This window comes from Triturus cristatus, chromosome 12 (genome assembly GCF_964204655.1).
Source record: "Triturus cristatus chromosome 12, aTriCri1.1, whole genome shotgun sequence".
Taxonomy (NCBI): domain Eukaryota; kingdom Metazoa; phylum Chordata; class Amphibia; order Caudata; family Salamandridae; genus Triturus; species Triturus cristatus.
The window spans coordinates 513,312,211-513,331,037 of NC_140595.1; positions in this window are offsets into that span (position 1 = coordinate 513,312,211).

Below are 18,827 nucleotides of genomic sequence, written 5' to 3' on the forward strand. Positions count from 1 at the left end.
CAGAACCAGCAGCGTCACCCACAAGTGGCACCCAAGAGAGCATCGGGCGCGGCAAACCAGAGCAGAGTGATCCGGCGCACACCAGAGGAGAGCTAACCAGTGGTCGTCACGCCAAAAGGGAGCGACAGAACTGGTAGCCCCAGGGTCATCACGAGTAGGGCGCGGAAGCCCTTCACCCATGCTATCCGGCGAGTCAGAAGAGCGACAAGTGCCAGGGAGCCCGCCAGAGATAGACGCCAGGCAAGGCCCAGCCCAAAGCAACGGGGGCAGAATGTGTGCGCAAGCAACGTCGCTCACCAACCTGATACCCTTCCTACCCAAGAGAGGCGAGCCGGCGATGCCATGGGAGGACTGGAAGCGGTATTTCCTCAATTACCTGGAAGCCTTAGAAGAAGAGAGCGAAGGGGCGTTCTCGAACTCAAGAAGAAAGAAAATACTTCTACACAACCTAGGTCCGGAGGGCATCGGGGTATACGACAACCTGGTGAAGACGACCAGGGCGGCGGACGACGCAGACGTGTTCCAACACGCACTGGAAGATCTAGACTCCCACTACCGCTCAGTGGTGTGCACGGCCATAGACAGATGCAACTTCTTCCAAAGGAAACAAAGCAGCAGTGAATCGATAGACGAGTACGTGGCAGCGCTACAGAAGTTAGCGGTGACATGCAAATTCGGCACTCTCCACGACAAACTCATCAGAGATCAGATCATAATGCACACCGCCAACACAGCAATCCAAGAGAAGTTGTGGGTCAATGGTGATGCACCCCTGAAGGAGGTAGTAGCTCTGGTGAAGAAGGCGGAACTATCAAAGAGATGCGCTGAAGCGGCGAGAAGAGAGAGTGGGGACCGAACGCCAGTATGCAAGATATCAGACAAAGACAGACCAGAGACACCCAGACAGCACACACCGTCTAACACGAGGTACCCCAGGAAATTCGCCCAGAAGGCTACAAGAGCCCAGAGACCACAAGGAGAGAGCAAACACACGTGCTACAGATGTGGTAGCCAAGCACATGCAAGCAACGATAAAGCATGCCCAGCATTCAGAGCCAAATGCTCCTACTGCGGAATCATGGGACACTATGAGAAGGTGTGCCGGCGCAAGCTCAGCAGGATGGAGGTGAAATACGTAGCCCAGGAAGGGGACGGTGAAGAGGAAGTCCGAGATGGAGGCAATGAAGAAGACGAAGTCTTGTGCATAGACGACCAGGTCCTGGGAGTAAACTGTGCGAGGTCCAAGAAACCGGCGTTACAGATGGCGATCGGAGGGGTACAAGTAGACATGGTGGCGGATTCCGGCTCCCCATACACCATTATTCAACGAACCATATGGGACAACGACTTCAAGCCCAGAGAGGGTAAGGAACTATTCCCCATAGACATCCATCCAGTCACGTTCACAGGAGAACCTATACCCATGGTGGGGTACAGACCTTTGCGATTTGAGTTCAAAGGACGTACGGCAGAATGGAAACTATATGTGGCAGAGAAAGGGCCCTCCGTTCTGGGATGGATGGATCAAGGAGCATTAGGAATTCAACTCTATCAAGGCGGGACTACCCAAGTGTTAATGGTTGACGCAGCCCAGGTAAACGAAGAAAACAGATGGAAGAAGGAATACCCAGAAGTCTTCAAGGGAACAATAGGGCGGATGATGAGATTCACGCACAAGATATGCCTGAAGGCCGGAGCGAAGCCAGTAAGCCACAAAGCTCGCAACATCCCCTTCAGGAGCAGGGAGGCAGTCCAAGAAGAACTGCAACGCCTAGAGAGAAACGGAGTCATAGAAGCCATCGAAAGTGCAGAGTGGCTCGCACCACTGGTGGTCGCACAGAAACCCAATGGGAAGGTGCGCCTGTGCGTGGACTTGAGGGAGCTCAACAAGAACATCTTGGTAGATAAGTTCCCGCTACCCCGGATAAACAAGATGTTGGCGAAAACGAAGGGGGTCAAGTGGTTCTCTACAGTGGATCTCACTTCCGCCTACCATCAAATTGCCTTGCACACGTCCTACAATCACCTAACATCATTAATCACGCCTTTTGGATGTTATAAGTTTCTCAGGATGCCGTTCGGACTTGCCTCAGCCGCTGCGGTGTTCCAAAAGCTCATGCACCGACTGTTCCAGAAGGTGGAAGGAGTCCAGTACTTTCAGGATGACATCCTCGTCATGGGGAAATCAAAGGAGGACCACGACGAGAAACTGCATACCGTTTTGACGATACTGGCACAAAAAGGTCTCACCGCCGAATGGGAAAAATGCAGATTCGGTGTAGGAGCGGTGACGTACCTGGGCCACGAAATCAGCGGAAAGGGGATAGAACCTAAACGAGCCAACGTTGCTGCCATCAAAGAAGCGCCTACACCCAAAAGGAAGGAAGACGTTCATTCCTTCTTAGGCATGGTGGAGTTCTACAGTAAATTTGTCCCTCACTTCGCATCCAAAACACACCACTTAAGACAGCTCCTGAAAGAAAAGAATACCTTCAGGTGGACGCATGGAGAGCAAGAAGAATTCGAGAGGCTAAAACTAGACATTTGTTCTGCCATTCCTCTCAAAGGATTCGACCAAGAAGCTCTATCCATACTAACCACCGACGCCAGTGACAAGGGACTGGGTGCGGTGCTAATGCAGAGAGCCCAAGACGGAAAAGTCACCACGGTCAGTTTTGCCTCGCGGTCTTTAGCAACCAACGAGGAGAAATTCAGTGTGATAGAGAAAGAAATGCTGGCAGACATCTGGGCCATGGAACGGTTCAGACAGTTCCTTTGGGGTTCGAAGTTTCTACTCCGCACAGATCACAAACCACTGGTGAGAGTCTTGACATCAAGCGGACACGCCCATGCGACCCCCCGCATTGCGAAGATGACCCTGAGACTACTGGATTATGTGTACGATGTAGAGTACCTTCCCGGGGCCAAAAACAAAGTAGCCGACTTTTTGAGTAGAGCAGCCGCTATGGAACCAGCGGGAGATTTAGTGCACTCAGAATGGGAGGGCTACATGGTGGCATTTACACAAGACCACGAAGGAGCGGTCAGCGCACAAGAGTGGGAAGAAGCGTACGCAGCTGACGGGACCCTAGGAGCAGTGAAGAGTTACGTGACTCAAGGATGGCCAGACAAGAAGCACCTTAACAGTGACTTGAGGAAATACTGGGAAGTCCGGGAGGAACTATCCATCGCAGACAACCCAGTGTTCCTACTGAGAGGGGATAAAGTAGTTCCTCCGCAACCCTTGGTGAGTCATCTTCTAAATATCCTGCATGAAGGACATCTTGGGGTCATGAAGACCAAGGCGAGAGCGAAGCAGGCATACTGGTGGCCAGCAATGGACGGGCAACTGGAGAGACACGTCAGAACGTGCGAACAATGCAACCGGGCAGACAAAACACAAGTATTACTACGCCCTCTACTAGGGAAGTTCACCTGTCCGTCCGGCCCGTGGGAAATGCTTTCAGTGGACATACTGGGGCCCATCCTGAATGCAGAGGGGATACCCAAATACGCCATAGTATTAGTAGACCGATACTCTAAATGGCCTGAGGTGGAAGTATGTGAAACAGTAGACGCCGAGCTGTGCTGGCTTTCCTCACGACCACATTCTTGAGGGAAGGAATCCCAAAGGTGATTACCTGCGACAATGGGCCACAATTTGTGTCAGCAAAGTGGAACGCATTCATGGACCGAAATGGAATAGAGGTCAAACACACTCCTGTCTACCACCCGGCGGGGAATGGACTAGCAGAGAGGTTCAACCGAGTAATCATGGGGTCAGTGCAAGCAGCGATAAGTGCAGGACTAAACTAGGAAAAAGAACTCCAAAGCATGCTGTGGGCCTATAGAATCACCCCGACTAACACTGGATACAGCCCGTTCAAAATCCTCCGTGGGAGTGATCCTTTTACGAAGGACAATCTGGCATGGAAATAACTGCTAGTACAAAGCTCGCCAGCGGTGGTACGACGCAACATAGACAGGGCGCAAGCCTTGTACAATGAGTACTACAACAAAAGACGTAATGTCAAGGAAGTAACCCTAGAAAGGGGAGAGTGGGTTAGAGTGAAGCAAGCCATGCTGAAAAGGAAAGGAGACAGTAAATTCAGTCCGCCGTTGCAAGTTGTAGAACCTTATGCCAGGTCTGCTCTGTTGAGTGATGGGAAGGTATGGTCGCAGGATAGGATGGCGAAGTGCAACAAAATCATGAAGTGGGAAGATCCAGAGAGCAGAAGGTTGTCCATCCCAGAGGAAGGAAAGGTGCCTGAGCCTGAACTAGAACAGGAGATTACAGAGCAAGTTACTGTCATTATCAAGAGAAGTAGGGAAGATCCAGACACCCCAGGAGAGAGCGGAGGTATTGAAGCGACCGATCCGTGTACGCTGCAAGGGGGAGCTAAAGTAGGAGATGAACTCCTGGCACGGGACCAGAGTGCCGCCAATGTCCCTATTCAGACCCGAACAAGACTGGGCAGGTTGATCAAGGTGCCAAAGAGGTTTGAAGACTTTGACACATGCATCAAGTAAGACTGTTTAAGTTTATGCCCTTGTTGGGCCTGTTGTTGGTGGGTCTAAAGGGGGGAGATATGTGATGATGCGCTCTAGTTGTTGTAGAGCACGAGGGGCATGCTGGGAAGGGGCGCGGGGGAGCGAGTGAACGCGGTAGAAGGTACGCGTCCCGGCGCTCGGGGACAAATAAAGTTATTCACATCATCTAAAAGGCCTGGCTAGTCATTTAAATGAGCAGAACCACCACAGATAGGCTGCTACAAAATGCGCAAGAAAGGTTTAAGATAAAAAAAAAGTGTTTCCAAAATATATATTTTTTGCAGACTGTTTGTAGTTCAATTTTGTTTATATAACTAGCTTTTCAAAGAACCCACTTGATAGCTTATTTGGTAGCTTACTTACAATACTTATAAAGAATAAATGTGGGTCATCAGGAAGTTTCAATTGATTTAATCAATTAAAGCCAATACCGGCTTGCATGCACCTTTTACATTTGCCAATTGGCCAGTTGTGCACATTTACATTTCGTTCAGAGCAGGCACCCTGGCAAGAAGCCTTGTTCAGCTGTCTGCCCCTTCTTTGGTTTCACAGCGCAGGAGACTTTAAATTTCAGCGGAATCATTTCAGCTCTCAAAATTAACCATCGGTTATCTTTTCACAAAAAGTAGGGGATCAGTATTATGTTTGCTCTGAGAGGATTGGGTCAACGTGCAAAACAAGCACTGGCAAAACCAATGGATCTGGCTTAGCTGCCAGGCTTTAACTGTCAAATCTTTGTTTAGTTTTGTTATGGTTTCTGCAAAAAGTTATTATTGGAGAAGTTACAGTGCCCTTGTCAATCTAGAAAAAAAATGTCTAAAAGCAAAAATATTTTTGGTCTCTTAAAGTGCACCCCGCCAAATTAATCAGTTGCATTGAAGAGAAATACTTTGGCTACTTATTGCTACTTGTGAAAGGGAAGAACTTCATCACTCGCAGTGGCTAGCCAGTAGCTAAAGTGGGCCCATGCTGTACGCCGCATTGGTAAGAAGAAAATGTGACTGACGCAACAGACCAATAGATGAAGAGAGCTGGCGTAAAGTCCCTGTAAGTATTTTATACATTTATTTTAAGTAAAATCAAAAGAAATTGGCTAGCGGTAGACATAAAAACCAGGAAAAAATACCTACCGGAACATCGTCCTATGAATGAGCGATTCCATTGAGAACAGAAGCAAGAGTACCTGTACTACAACCGTTATTTTCTGAAAACACTAATAATAATAATAATAATAATAGCAGGGAAAAAAGTTTCTCTTATCAGTCCATTGCCAGTACTGCCAAATGCTGGGGTTGCGAAATGCCAAAGCTTTGTAGTCTTTATTCCACCTCATGCATCTTTTTCCCATCACCCTACACTTTGTGACACTTTCTCTCATACAGATTCTTTTTCATCCCTTCTTTATCCCTTTGCCATTGTTTTTCCTGTCTTACTTTTCCTTCTTCATTTCCCTCTTGCACCTTTCTCTGTCTTGCTCTGGTTGAAATCTGAAGATGCAAAAGTAAGTCCTGGTCCCCAGAAAAGAGTGCCAGCACTGACCACTGGAAACTGCCAGCACAAACTGACTGTCCATCAGTTTCGAAGCTATCTGAAAGGTGTCAAATGTTTTAAACGGACAAAGTAGAAGTCTAAGGGATCAAGGCATCAACCTGAGCCTGGGGTGTCCCAGGCTACTACTGTAGCAACACTCTCAGACAGAGCTACGCTACTGTAAAGAGACCTAGATAACCAAGGAGACTGGACTCAAATTGAACTTTTCAAGCCTTACATTTCTTAAGAAACAGGTGTGATGCTCACCTTGCTTTGTGACCGTTCTGTGCTAACTTAACAAGTGGGTGTGGTGGTCTCTACTGATGTTGGAGGAGATACAGCAAGTGAGGAAGGCCCTTTGCTATTTCCTCTAGAATGGTATAAGTTGTGGTGGGGGACATTTAAGGTTCCAAGCACCTAGGGCCTCATTTATAAGCCTCTGTGGGTGGCTTTTCGTGGCCTTTTAGATATGGTGTGAGGCAGTGCAGCACAAGTCACTGCATTGCCTCATTCTGCGATGGGGAGGCATGCCATGGGCTTTACAGTGGGTGTTCTCATGTAGCAGATGGCATTTGACACATTCCTAGATTTACAACATTCTGCAAACCTGGGATTGCGTCTAAAGCCTACGCTTCCCCAGGGTAGGCATAGGGGAGGCGCAATGTGAAGTAACTTAATTTCTCCTAATTTTTTCCTCTTTCTGTGTGTGCAGCATTCAGCAGCACGCATAGAATGAGGACATCACCTCCACTGATAGTTTTTGTGCAGGAAGGTGTCCCTTCCTGCACAAACACAATCATTCCCACAACGCAGACATGGTGCAAAGGTGCCTGTGTTGGCGCATGGCAGGTAATTGTGCACCAGCGCTGGGGAAGAGGACAGGAATGCGCCATATCTCATAGATACAACGCATTCCTGCCCTTTTCTTTTAATGCAGGGCAGCGCTGCAAGAAGGCTTGTGGCGCTGCCCTGCGCCAAAAGCCTGCAGTGCTGCCCTGCGCCAAAATCTTGTAAATATGGCCCCACGTATTTATTTCCACCCCACACTGCACCAAATATCACCAAAACAATGTGTTTTTTGGATTCCTGTCTGTTTTTACCAGACCCCACTTCTGTTACCTGTCTGCACCATTCATTTGGAGCTCCACTGAGTACTTGGATACATTTGCGCTATCCTGGTTTGTTCAGCATCCAGGGAGGAGGATGGCAGCCATGTGACCAGCACAGATGTGGAGAGCTCCCATCTCTCTCCATAATGGATTGAAACAGTGCTTAATTTGTAAAAAAAAAAAGAAATGAGTGCCAGGGCTCTTGTCGGGAGGCCACTGTAGCTTCCACCACATATTGCCCCTGCCACCGCTGCCAGTGATAGTACCAACACAACTACTAACCACCACACTCTTGCAAGTATGACAGTTCAGACTATTTCAGGCCCCCAGAGCTATGAGAATGGCTTGAGTGGCAGGTAATAGTCATTTTTATTGAATACAGCATTAATAATTAACTGCTTTTGTGGTCATCTCTAAATTACCTAGAGAGTGCCATCTTGTGGCAGGCAGTCCCAAGCCCCGATGCTGACAATTAAGTGCCAGCGCTGAGCACCGGAAGTGACCGGCTCAAATTAAGCACAGGATTGAAATTAGTAATCGTAGGGCTATTTTGTGACTGCTATGGACCCTAACGTGCGTATTTCGATAAAACGCCCTTCTGTTCCCTGGCAGACATGCCCCACAAGAGTTACATGCTTCATTGGAAAGGCTCTTCTGGTGCACCGTGACCTCAGACAATATAATTGACCCACATTCTGAGAGGCCGAAAGGGGAATAGGAGGACGAAAATGATAGGAAGTAGAGAGAACACCATCGCTCAATCTAGAGATAGCTGTTATATTATATGCTGACCTGGAAATGTCTACATGTGCCCTTGCTTTCATAGAACTGCGCTCCAGGGCTGCCTGCTGTCAGCTTGTGGGTGTGCAGACGTGCGATGCTGCAGCCCTTCAGCAGGTGGTGTATTGTGGTGAATCTGAGGAGGCGGGGAGCAGCCGCATTTTGGGCTGGTGGCCTCCACAGGTGTAGAAAGAGCCTGAAATATGAGCTCTGGGACCTCAACCACAAGCTCCTTCAAGCGGAAGGTGCTGGCTGGCTGACAGAAAACCCCAACACATGGGACAAGGCAGACCACGCAGAAAACTACTGCTTCTTTACTGCCTTGCACGTGTGCTCTAAACCCTCACTAATGCAGTTTAGCAGAAAGAGAGCTATACATGCTAGAAAGACCCACATATCATTCTTAGATTTGCAGAAAAGTCCAATAAATGATGCATCTACATGGCTGCAGATGTCCCTTCTCCTGCTCGCTGTGGTGCGAAAGATATATTGGGGTTGAATGTTGAGACCCTTTTACTCCACCCAGGCTGCGCGTGAATTAATTCGTCAGTCAGGGTCCCTGTGAATATCGCACTACTCTTGTTGGTGTATTATATGGGGGGAGAGAATCACACAGGTAGGGAGATGCCTACAGTGTGGGAGGTTTTCTTTTATGAAGTCGTCAAGAAAAATAAAACTGCTGTAGGTTCTTATTATCTATGGTGAGGAGAGCATGAAATAACAGGAAAGCGGCAAGTTCTTGCATGTCCTGAATAGCAAAGCGATGGTGTTGTTCCATCACACTTTGAGAACAACAGCACCAGGGCTTTAAGGGTGGTGCAGTAAACAATTGTGGTAAATGTAAGAGGAGGAGCCTATTCACAGCTGTCTGGGGGAGGAGTATTATTGGTGCTGATGGAACACAATGTAGACCTGGGGTCTCCAACCTTTTTTGTCATAAGAGCTACTTCATATCAGTGAAAATCATCCTCAGCTACCAGGGCCGGACTGGGAACCAAAAGCGGCCCGGCAATATTCTCGAACCAGCCCTTGAAAAACTGCCTGGCCCTCGGAGGCTGGAAAGGCTTGCGTGCTGCTTTTGTTACTAGGGGCTAATATTGCAGCACCACTGGCAAACTGGCTCCAAATAACAAATTCGGCCCCCACCACTACAAAACCGGCCCCCATCCTTCCTGCCTCCCAGGGAAACGCCCAACCAACGATCCGGCCAGTCCGGCCAGTCCGGCCCTGTGATCTACTGCTACTATTGGTCTTGTGATATGACCGCGTCAGAAAAAATTACATTAGTGGTCACAATTGCAAGATTACCAGCAGTTCTCACCTAAATGAATCAGGCAGTTGCCAGCAGTAATGTAAAAAAAAAGGCTTTATCGATGTGGTATCCCTGTACATGGGAAATACATGACAGACTTAGCTACAATGTACCGGCCACCAAGGTAAGAATATTAGAGATAAGTCTCTCTAATGCTGCATGATTTATCACTCATATATCAGCTTTACAAACATTTTGGAAATTCAACCATTATTCTTCAAACATCTCCTTATGAGAAGTATACACATTTAAGTCTCGAATACACAGTTCAAGTATGGTATACATATACTAATTCAACCAAGCAAAAACCTCGAATTTAGTAGGCTGGGCTGCACATAGGAGAGCTACTCCCAGGTAGGTGGAAAGCTACCAGTAGCTCACAGCTACTCGTTGGAGCAGCCTAATGTAGACCCAGATTGTTTGACACTTACCTACGAGGTGGGAGAGGCATCTCGAGGTAAGTCCTTGCCACTTAGGGCTTCTATGGGCTGAACGGGATTAACTAGTGGCTTGAGCTAGGCCTCTTTGTAGGAGAACATTCTTACTTACTCTCCTATTTCCTAGATGAATAAAATGCATTATACTGCTGAATGTACATGTGCAATATACATAATAAAACTGTGCCTGATGTACTCCCACAAGCATGAAGTGGACGCATATGGCCGCAGTGTTAACTCTAATTTTCTTCTCCATCTTATGTAAACCGAGAACTCCCAAAGCATCGGCTCATTTTTTAAACTATAAAAATTGAGTTTCTGGATTTGCAGTACAAATATGTTTTTGTTTCTGCCTGTTTTATAGAAGTGAACAGATGACTACTCTTGATACGACCTGACAGCCTTCTACGTGAACATTCTTTTTCTTTTCATTGAAAAATGAAAGTTTCTCTATGCAAGGCCTTCTTTTAAATGCCAGAAGCAGATACATGTCGTAGAGACGGTAAAGTAACAGGTAGATGGGAAAAGAGACTGAGTCACTGTGTGCAGTGTTTAATTAGTGACGTAAAGGGGATGTTTAATTAGTGACATAACAGCATCCCAGGTGAGATATTAGGACATTGTGCATCAAGGACCGTACCACGTGATTTCAGGAAAGATAAAACACATCTTCCATTCATTCGATTTCGGGTAAATCCCTTTTAGGTGAAAAATCACTTTCAGGTGCAAACCCACTCTTGCAGCAACAGTCATAATTTGTTGCGTCGCGGGCCCTGGTTCGGCCCTCGATGCTGCCTGCTTCATCCTCGCAGGCTGCGGTATTTTATTTTATTTTATGCGTTTTTATATAGCGCGGACTTTACCCGAAGGTGTCAGAGCACTTCACAATAGCGCTTTGCAACGCCTCCCTCTTCTCATAGGATGTGTCGCTGTTCTGCACGGAGGCCTGCTCTTGCTGTTCTGGCATCGAGGGTGCATCCCACAACACCCATTCCTTTTTGGCGTTGGGCACGCCGCAGACCTACGCGATGGCCCCTTGTATAATATTTGCAGGTTAGGAATGCCGCAACTCCAATCTTGGGGGGCACTATCTCACTTACCTTTTTCAATTGGTGATACAATTACCTTACTGCTCTCCATTATTCTTTGGTGCCATCTTGTTGCCTTTCATCTTCCCATGATTCCATAGTCTTGATCCCAGAAGGCCTTGGGAAGGTTTTGTTCTACCATTCTAAGATGGCGACCTTTCCTATTCCGTTCATTATCTTTTTTCCCTATCCAAGATAGCGACTACTTACTTCCTGTTTGGTCACTACCTGTTCATGAGTATATAAGGGGCTGAAACCTTTCCTTTCTTTGCGTTGCAACACTCCTTGCTCCTGCTGGTGTGTCCTCGCTCCTGCTGGTGCCTTTCGGTCCTGTTTGGTGTACTTTTCCTTTCCGTTGGTGCACCTTTGTTTCCTTTTGCGCCTCTTGTTCCCGTTTGGGTTCCTTGAAGCCATCTGCTCTTTCTTGTCCTTTTGACCTTCAAGTTCAAGTTCTGCCCTTGCTCGTTAAATTTCTCCTTCCTTTCGGTTCCTGGAGTCTCCACCTTCATCAGAAGTTTTTCCCTACAGGGTTTTTTCCTCTTAGGACTCCTGGAAGGCACAGTCTGCTCAGGATTTTTTGTTGCCGGTAGCACCATGGCTACCAGAAAGAGTTGCTCATACCTCCGACAGACCAGAGCCTTTAAGAACCAAAGTTGGGTAATTCCCAGCACATCAAGACTTGTAAGAAAGATTCCAAATGTGACAAATTTAGGAGCAAAAACACATCTCTGAGCAATTTCACAAGAGGAGGAAAACATATTTAGCATCAACAGGAGTGGGGAAACTCTTCTAGGAGCACAATTGACCCTCCTTTACAGTTCATGTATACTTGGCATCATTGGCCATGCACTGCAGTGATAGGTGCTTTAGTCAGGATGACCAACACACCTAATAGCCAATGGTTATAGCTAATAGTAATACTGAAATACTCCTCTGACCCGATCCAACATGTGACTGATACAGATTCTCTCTGTGCATGCTTTTGAATTGATGGCATGAACTGTGGGATAAGCTAAAAGAGTCTGTAGCCAGACTAAAAAAAGAGGCCATCATCAATGCTTCTTCTGGCTTTTGTAATTATAGCGTTATTCTCCAGGGCACATCATGCTATTTCCACGAATACTCAAGTTCAAAAGATAATTATAAGTTACAACTCAAGCAGTTAAAGCAGGTTTATGAGGCTAAATAGCTACTTAAAATGGGGATGCTTATGGGCATTAAGTTTGGATTGGGTTCCATATTTCTCATGGTAAGTTATTGAGGAACTGGGAGTGAATGGAATTTCAACAGTGAATTTATAGGCCTCAAGTCCCACTTAAAGTTTGACATACATCTAAGGGTGTGCCGTAGATGGGAAACAGCCTTTGCAACAAAGTCTTTACTACGCTGGACATTACCACCCTGGAACATATTTGTGCCTTTAATACCCATGCCTTTCCCAGGCAGTTACGTTAAAAAAAATAACAGTCATAGGGTTTAGGTGAGTGTAGTGCTAAAGGGACGTAAGGGTCATTTTAGGTTTGCTTAGTGGAAAACAGAGGTAAGGGTAATTTTAGGGTTTAAGGGCAGGCAGTGATAAAGGGAGGTACCGGTATTAGGGTGTAGGTGTGGGCAGTGGTAAAGGTAGGTAAGGGTAAATTTAGGGTACAGAGTTTGGTAATGTTAAAGGGAGGTAAGGGTAAATTTAGGGTTTAGGGGTGGGCAAAGGTAAAGTGGGGTAAGGTTAATTTTAGGGTGTTAGTGTTGGCAGTGATAAAGGGTGGTAAATGTAATTTGGGGGTTTGAGGTGGGCAGTAGTAAAGGGAGGGGAGGATGATTTTAGGGTTTAGTGGTGGGGAGTGATAAAGGGGGCTAAAGGTGATTTTAGGGTTTAGTGGGGGAAGTGGTAAAGGGGCTAATGGTGATTTTAGGGTTTTGGAGTGGGTAGTGGTAAAGGGAGCTTGGGGTAATTTCAGGGTTTCGGGGTGGGTAGTGGTAAAGGGAGCTAAGGGTTAAATTTAGGGTTTTGGAGTGGGTAGTGGTAAAGTGAGGGAGGGTAACTTTAGTTTTTAGGGGTGGGTAGTGGTAGAGGGAGGTAAGGTACTTTTAGGGTCTAGTTGTTGGCAGTGGAAAAGTGGGGTAAGGGTAATTTTAGGGATTAGGAGTGGACAGTAGTAAAGGGAGGTAAGGGTGATTTTAGGTTTTATTGGTGGGCAGTGGTAAAAGAAGCTAAGGGTAATTTTAGGGTTTGGGAGTGGGTAGTGGTAAAAGGAGGTAGGGTAATTTTAGGGTTTAGGGGTGAGTAGTGGTAATGTGGTGTAAGGGTAAATTTAGGGTTTACGATTGGGCAGTGGTAAAGAGCACTAAGGGTAATTTTATGGTTTAGAGGTGGGCAGTGGTAAAGGGAAGCAAGGGTAGTTTTAGGGTTTTGGGTGGGTGGTCATAAAAGCAGGTAAGGGTAATTTTAGGGTTTTGGAGTGGGCAGTGGTAAAGGGAGGTTAAGAGTAAACTAAAAACAATGATAGTTTGATGCATTTCCCCCTCTCCAAAAAATATATTAAATTACAATTATATTATAACTGGATAGTTATAGTTAGGTCTGCATTTCCAAGATAAGCTTTTTTTGCTGTCCTAATAACTTTGTCTCCATTTGATGTATCTTCACAAAGCTTTTCAGAAAAAAGTGTCATCCAACTCAGCTCCTTCCTGAAAGATTTTGGGGTGATCCGTCAAGCAGAGGCTGAGAAAAAAGAGGGGGATCCGAAAATACGTTTTCCCCATTCATTTTGTTATAGGAAAATTGAACAGCGATACTGCAAAAAACGCTGATTGGCTTTACACTACATTTGGCAGATACTAGATCTTGGTCTATCAAGTGTGCTTTTTGTGAATTGGTGCAAATCCATTCTGTAGCTTTTGTTCAAACACTTTGTATATTTCATGATAGTAGATGCTCCATGGACCCGACAGATCTCAAACTGAGATCTGGCTATTTGTCACCACATCAAAAATGTTGTGGAAGCAGACATCTTAGGACTCGAGACTTAGTCCTGAGTCCTGGAAAAAAGTGAAAAAAGTATAAGGGGAAAGGTTAGGGATATACTGACCCATAGGCTGGTGAGCATGGTTCCAGAGGCACCCCCCTTGGGGCCCAAGAATGTTGTTTAAAATCTTGCCACATAGAATGAGCAGAATTTCTTTTTAGAAATTGTGGGCTCCTGAGCTACTAAATAAATACCCCACCCAGGGTGGGGTGGGGTGGACCAGGGATCATGGGTTCCACAAAAACATATTTAGGGATGGGGGGTGTGTGGCCCCTTCCCTCAGACTCCAGGAGGCACCAGAGACCCCACCCCCAGGGCCAAACTTAAATTAAAGGGGAGGGGGCGAGAGGCCCCTTTCCCCGGGCCTCAATATGCCCTGGAGAGCCTATCCCCTGGTGCAAAAAATTAATTGATGATGAGATGGCGCTCCCCACCCCAAGCCTGAAGTGCTCCCAGGAAGCCCATCCACGGGAGTCAATATAGAATATAGAGGCCCAAACGTAAAATAAAGCAGATGGGAGCATGTGGCGCACTTTCACAAGCCTTGAAAGCCCCCCATACCATGGGACTGCATCACTCATTGTGTCCAGCAGAGCCCACCCCAGCACACAGTAGTCTCCCTGCCCACGAGAATGTGTGCAAGGAAACACAACTGCTACCGGCAGAAGCTTTAAAAATGCCAGCTCCCTAAGCACCCAGAATGGGTGCAAGCAGGGAGCTGGCTGGGTTACAGTGGCCCTGGGGCTTCCTCCATGGCCCAACAATGTGTTTTGTGGGTGCCCTGGGTGGGCTCCAGGGCACCTAAAGCCCCAGGGGAAGGGGACCCCAGAGCCACTAGTGGCTCATGGAGGGGGCAGTGCATCCCTTCTAAAAAGAAAGGCCCCACAGGATGGAATCCCTAAGGGCCACTATTGTCTCGAGGAGGGAGGTGGCACCCACTCTCCCCCTGATAAATGAAAAAGGCCCTGGGGATAGGGTCCCCGGGACCTGTAGTGGCTCAGGGAGGTGGGCCACATGCCCCCTCGCCTTGATAAAAAATGAAGGCCGCGGGTGATGGGGGTTTCGGGGCCCTTAAGGCTAGGGGAGGGGGGCCACATGCCCCCTCCCTCTCTAAAAATAAGGCCCAAGGGATGGGGTCCCCAGTGCCTAAAGGCTTGGGGGGGGCTATGTACCCCCTCCCCTTCCGTCCTTTGAATCCTATTTCCTGGCAGCACAACTACAGTGGCTATCCTACTGGATGGCAGCCAGACATATAGGTGAAACATACACCGCAACCGGCCAAGTGCCCATCCCACAACTCCGCCGCCTTTTACTACCAGGCACTAAACCGAGGCGCACATATCCAATACACGTAGTAGTGGCACGCAAATGCATGCAAAGGATACACCGTATGTTGCCGGGGAAATCTCTGTAATCTCCTCTGTTGCCGCTGGTCGGATGGCCCAAACATGAAACCTATTACACAACTAACATGCTTCACGCATGGACGGACTGTGGCCTCACCGAAATGGAGTCTCTATTCGAGGACGGACAGCTCAGACCGTTCCAACAGCTTATGAACGACTACGATCACCCCCCTGGCCAGTTCCTACTTAACCGCCAACTCCTAGAAAGCTTTCGATTGCACCACGATTTATCGACGGGAGAGCCTGCTACTCACCCGGTCATCCACACAATCTTACATATGGGAGTGGGGCGACACCAGACCACATGGCTCTATAAAGCCATTCGGGAACTTACAAACAGACCCCTAGAGGCCCTACGGGCCACTTGGGAGGAAGAACTAGGGCGTCCACTGCATGAGAAAGAATTGGAGATGGCCCTTGAATATCCCAAGACGGTGTCTTGAAACGCATGTTTTAAAAATATACAATTCTATATCCTACACAGGGCGTATCTAACGCCAGCACGCCTCCAAAGATTTTACCCCGACACCCAGTTCCTTTGTCCCAGATGCCACTCACAGGAAGCAGATTTTCATCACATGTTCTGGAGCTGCCCCACACCACAACCATATTGGCACAATGTTCACAAGTCACTCTGAGATCTCACAGGGCTTACTCATTTGAACACCTGGGAAGCCTGTGCACTAGGTATTTTCCGGAAACGGAAGCAACACAAAGAGCCAACCCGATTTGTCTCACTGGCAATTTTGTTAGCTAAAAGGAGTATAGCCATACACTGGCGATCCCCCACATGCCCACCGATCGCGGCATGGGTGGGAGCAGTACACAAATGGGCAACGCAGAGGAGGAAAAACTATGAGAGGAAGAGGTGAAGGGGATACGTAAACACCCCATTTCTTTGGAGTGGGCCCTATTGCTGCGCCAATTCAACCAGGCACCGAGCCACGACAACCCAGATGGCTCCCCGCACACCCGATGGACCCACAGTCACAAGCCCAGACCGCCAGCACACGCAACTGATCACCTCCTGCAGCACACATGTAACGTCGCTTGTTATTATCACCACGCATCACACGAAACTTGAAGGCCAGACATCGGAGCAGGACCAACCACATTTCCCCCCCACCCCCAGTAACACACCAACATACAAACTAGAGAGACGCATATCGCCCTGACACCCCATTTGACATCCGTACCCAGAATCCCATGAACGTTCCCCCAGTTTCGCATCACAGTTCTATATAGAAATCATTTAACGTAAGACCTTAATAATGACAGGATACATGTTCATGTAATGTGTGGATAGCAATGTACAATGATGTAAAATGCAAGGAATACAATCAAACTAAATGTATCCTATCACACTATGTTTTTGTAAACTACAAATGCCAATAAAAACATGTTAAAAAAAAATGTACCCCCTCCCCTTAAAAATAATAAGGCCCCAAGGATGGGGTGCTTGGGGCTCTAAAGGCTCAGAGAAGGGGACACAACCTCTGAGCCCATACAAAATTATATGGCCCTGGGTGATGGGGTCCCTGGGGCCGGTAAAGGCTTGGGGGTGCCACATGCCCCCTCCCAAAATAAAAATAAAAAGAATTGCTGGCTCTCGCTCCCAACCACTATGTGTGCTTGCAGCCCCTTGTGGTTGTCTGTTGCAAGGTCCTGCATCCAACCGCACACCTTGCGTGGCTAAAGGGCATTCACGGCTTGGGTTTGGCTGCCCACAGGTTGGATTCAGGTCCTGGCCATAGGCCAGGCTCTGTCTCCAATCCCACACTGTGCACTGTCAAAGGCATGGGGTGGGTATTTTATACAAAATAAAACTAGAAATTCACTAAAAGAAGCAAAGGCTGTGCATGGACAAAGGAGGTGCATGGCTTGGTGCAGTGCTGGAGGCACTCCTTTGTTTTGAAACCACGTGATGACTTTTGACTACCATGATTTTAATTGACTTTTGGTGTTTTATTTTACCCTAGTCTGAACGTATGACATTTTTCCCTGCATGTTCCTTGTTTCCCCTGAAGATTTCTTTTGTGTCTCTCGTAGTTTTAAAGTGGGAGCTGTCAGAGTAGAACAGCTTGCCAAGAACAGAACATGTGGGATGTGCATTTGAAAACATGAGAGAGAGAGGTGTGGAATGTACTTTTTGGTCTCGAAATGCAGTGTTATGAGCAGTGGTGCACTAATGTGCGTTGTGTTGTACATTGAGAGATAAAGTATGTGGTTCTATAGGCAGTGGTGCACAAATGTGCATTGTGTTGTACATTGAGAGATTAATTATGTGATGCTATAAGCAATGGTGCTCAAATGTGTACTGTGTTGTACATTGGGAAGCATTATGAAGTTCTTACTATTGACTTTGACATGCCCTAACTTCATCTTGAATTCTGACTCTGTCTTGCTTGAGCTTTTTGCGCGGAAAGGCAGGCCCCCAGATTACTCAAATTGTTTAGGTTACTCACGTTCAAGGTTGCTTTGTTATTGTTGAATGTACTGTCGGAGACTTTCATAAGCTTTGTTAAGATAAAGGCTGGGACTCATGAAAATGCAGAAGGAATGTGAGAACTCCTTTGCCTTGGAATGCTTGAATGGAAAGTGGCCAATCCCAGTAAGTTTCCTTGGTGCAGAGGGAAGGCCACTCAGAACCTTCTAGTGTGTTTTGAGAATATAAAGCTGAGGTTTGTTGACTTAGAGACCGGGATTGTTCGAGCCTGAAAGGTGGACGCATCGTCAGTGCAGGCATCTGGCTGCTGAGTCTCCTGACCTCGGCTGTGAATCAGCCAGTCTGGAGTGGGCCAGGATGAAGTTTGCACCAGGTGAAGTGTTTGATTTCTGTTTTTTGCCATTCTGATGCGTGGCTGTTTGCGTGGATATTCAGTTCCCAGTGGCTATAACAGTCATTGTGATGCGTGACTGTCAGTGTGCAACTTCAGTTTCCAGTGGCTATAATCATCTGAGGTATTTTCTTTGAGTATTGACTTCGTGATGTGTGAGTGAGTCTGAGTGCACATCCAAGTTAATCATCTGATTTATTTAGTGTATATATCTTTCTGATTTCTTGCAGGACGTCCAGTATTAACTGCTGCTTGAGTTTCATTCATATCATTATCCATGCATTTAACAGTTGCATTTGCCAAGTGTGTTATTATTGCTTTTATTATATATATATATATATATATATATATATATATATATATATATATATATATATATATATATATATATATATATTCAACTCCACTGGTTCCCAGTTCCCGGGGATGTGCAGTGCTCTTCGTGGGTGCTTGTCCCTGCGGTTGAACCACACCGCTTCAAATCCTCACAAAATCCCTCCAGCCGGAAGGAAAGATGGGACGCACTCTTGGCAATCTTTTTACGCTTGTTTTATTTTCTTAATATCTTGAATGCATGGGATACAGGCATAAGCTGATCTACGCGTTTCGGTATCCCAGATACCTTGCTCACGATCAACTGTTTGTTTGGTCCCGCCCCCTTTAAGTTCAACTTGATGTTACATCATTTCCTGGCGGTGTCCCAGTTACCCTTTGCATTATGGAGAATGTAGTTTTAACCAAAAGCGTTCTTTTC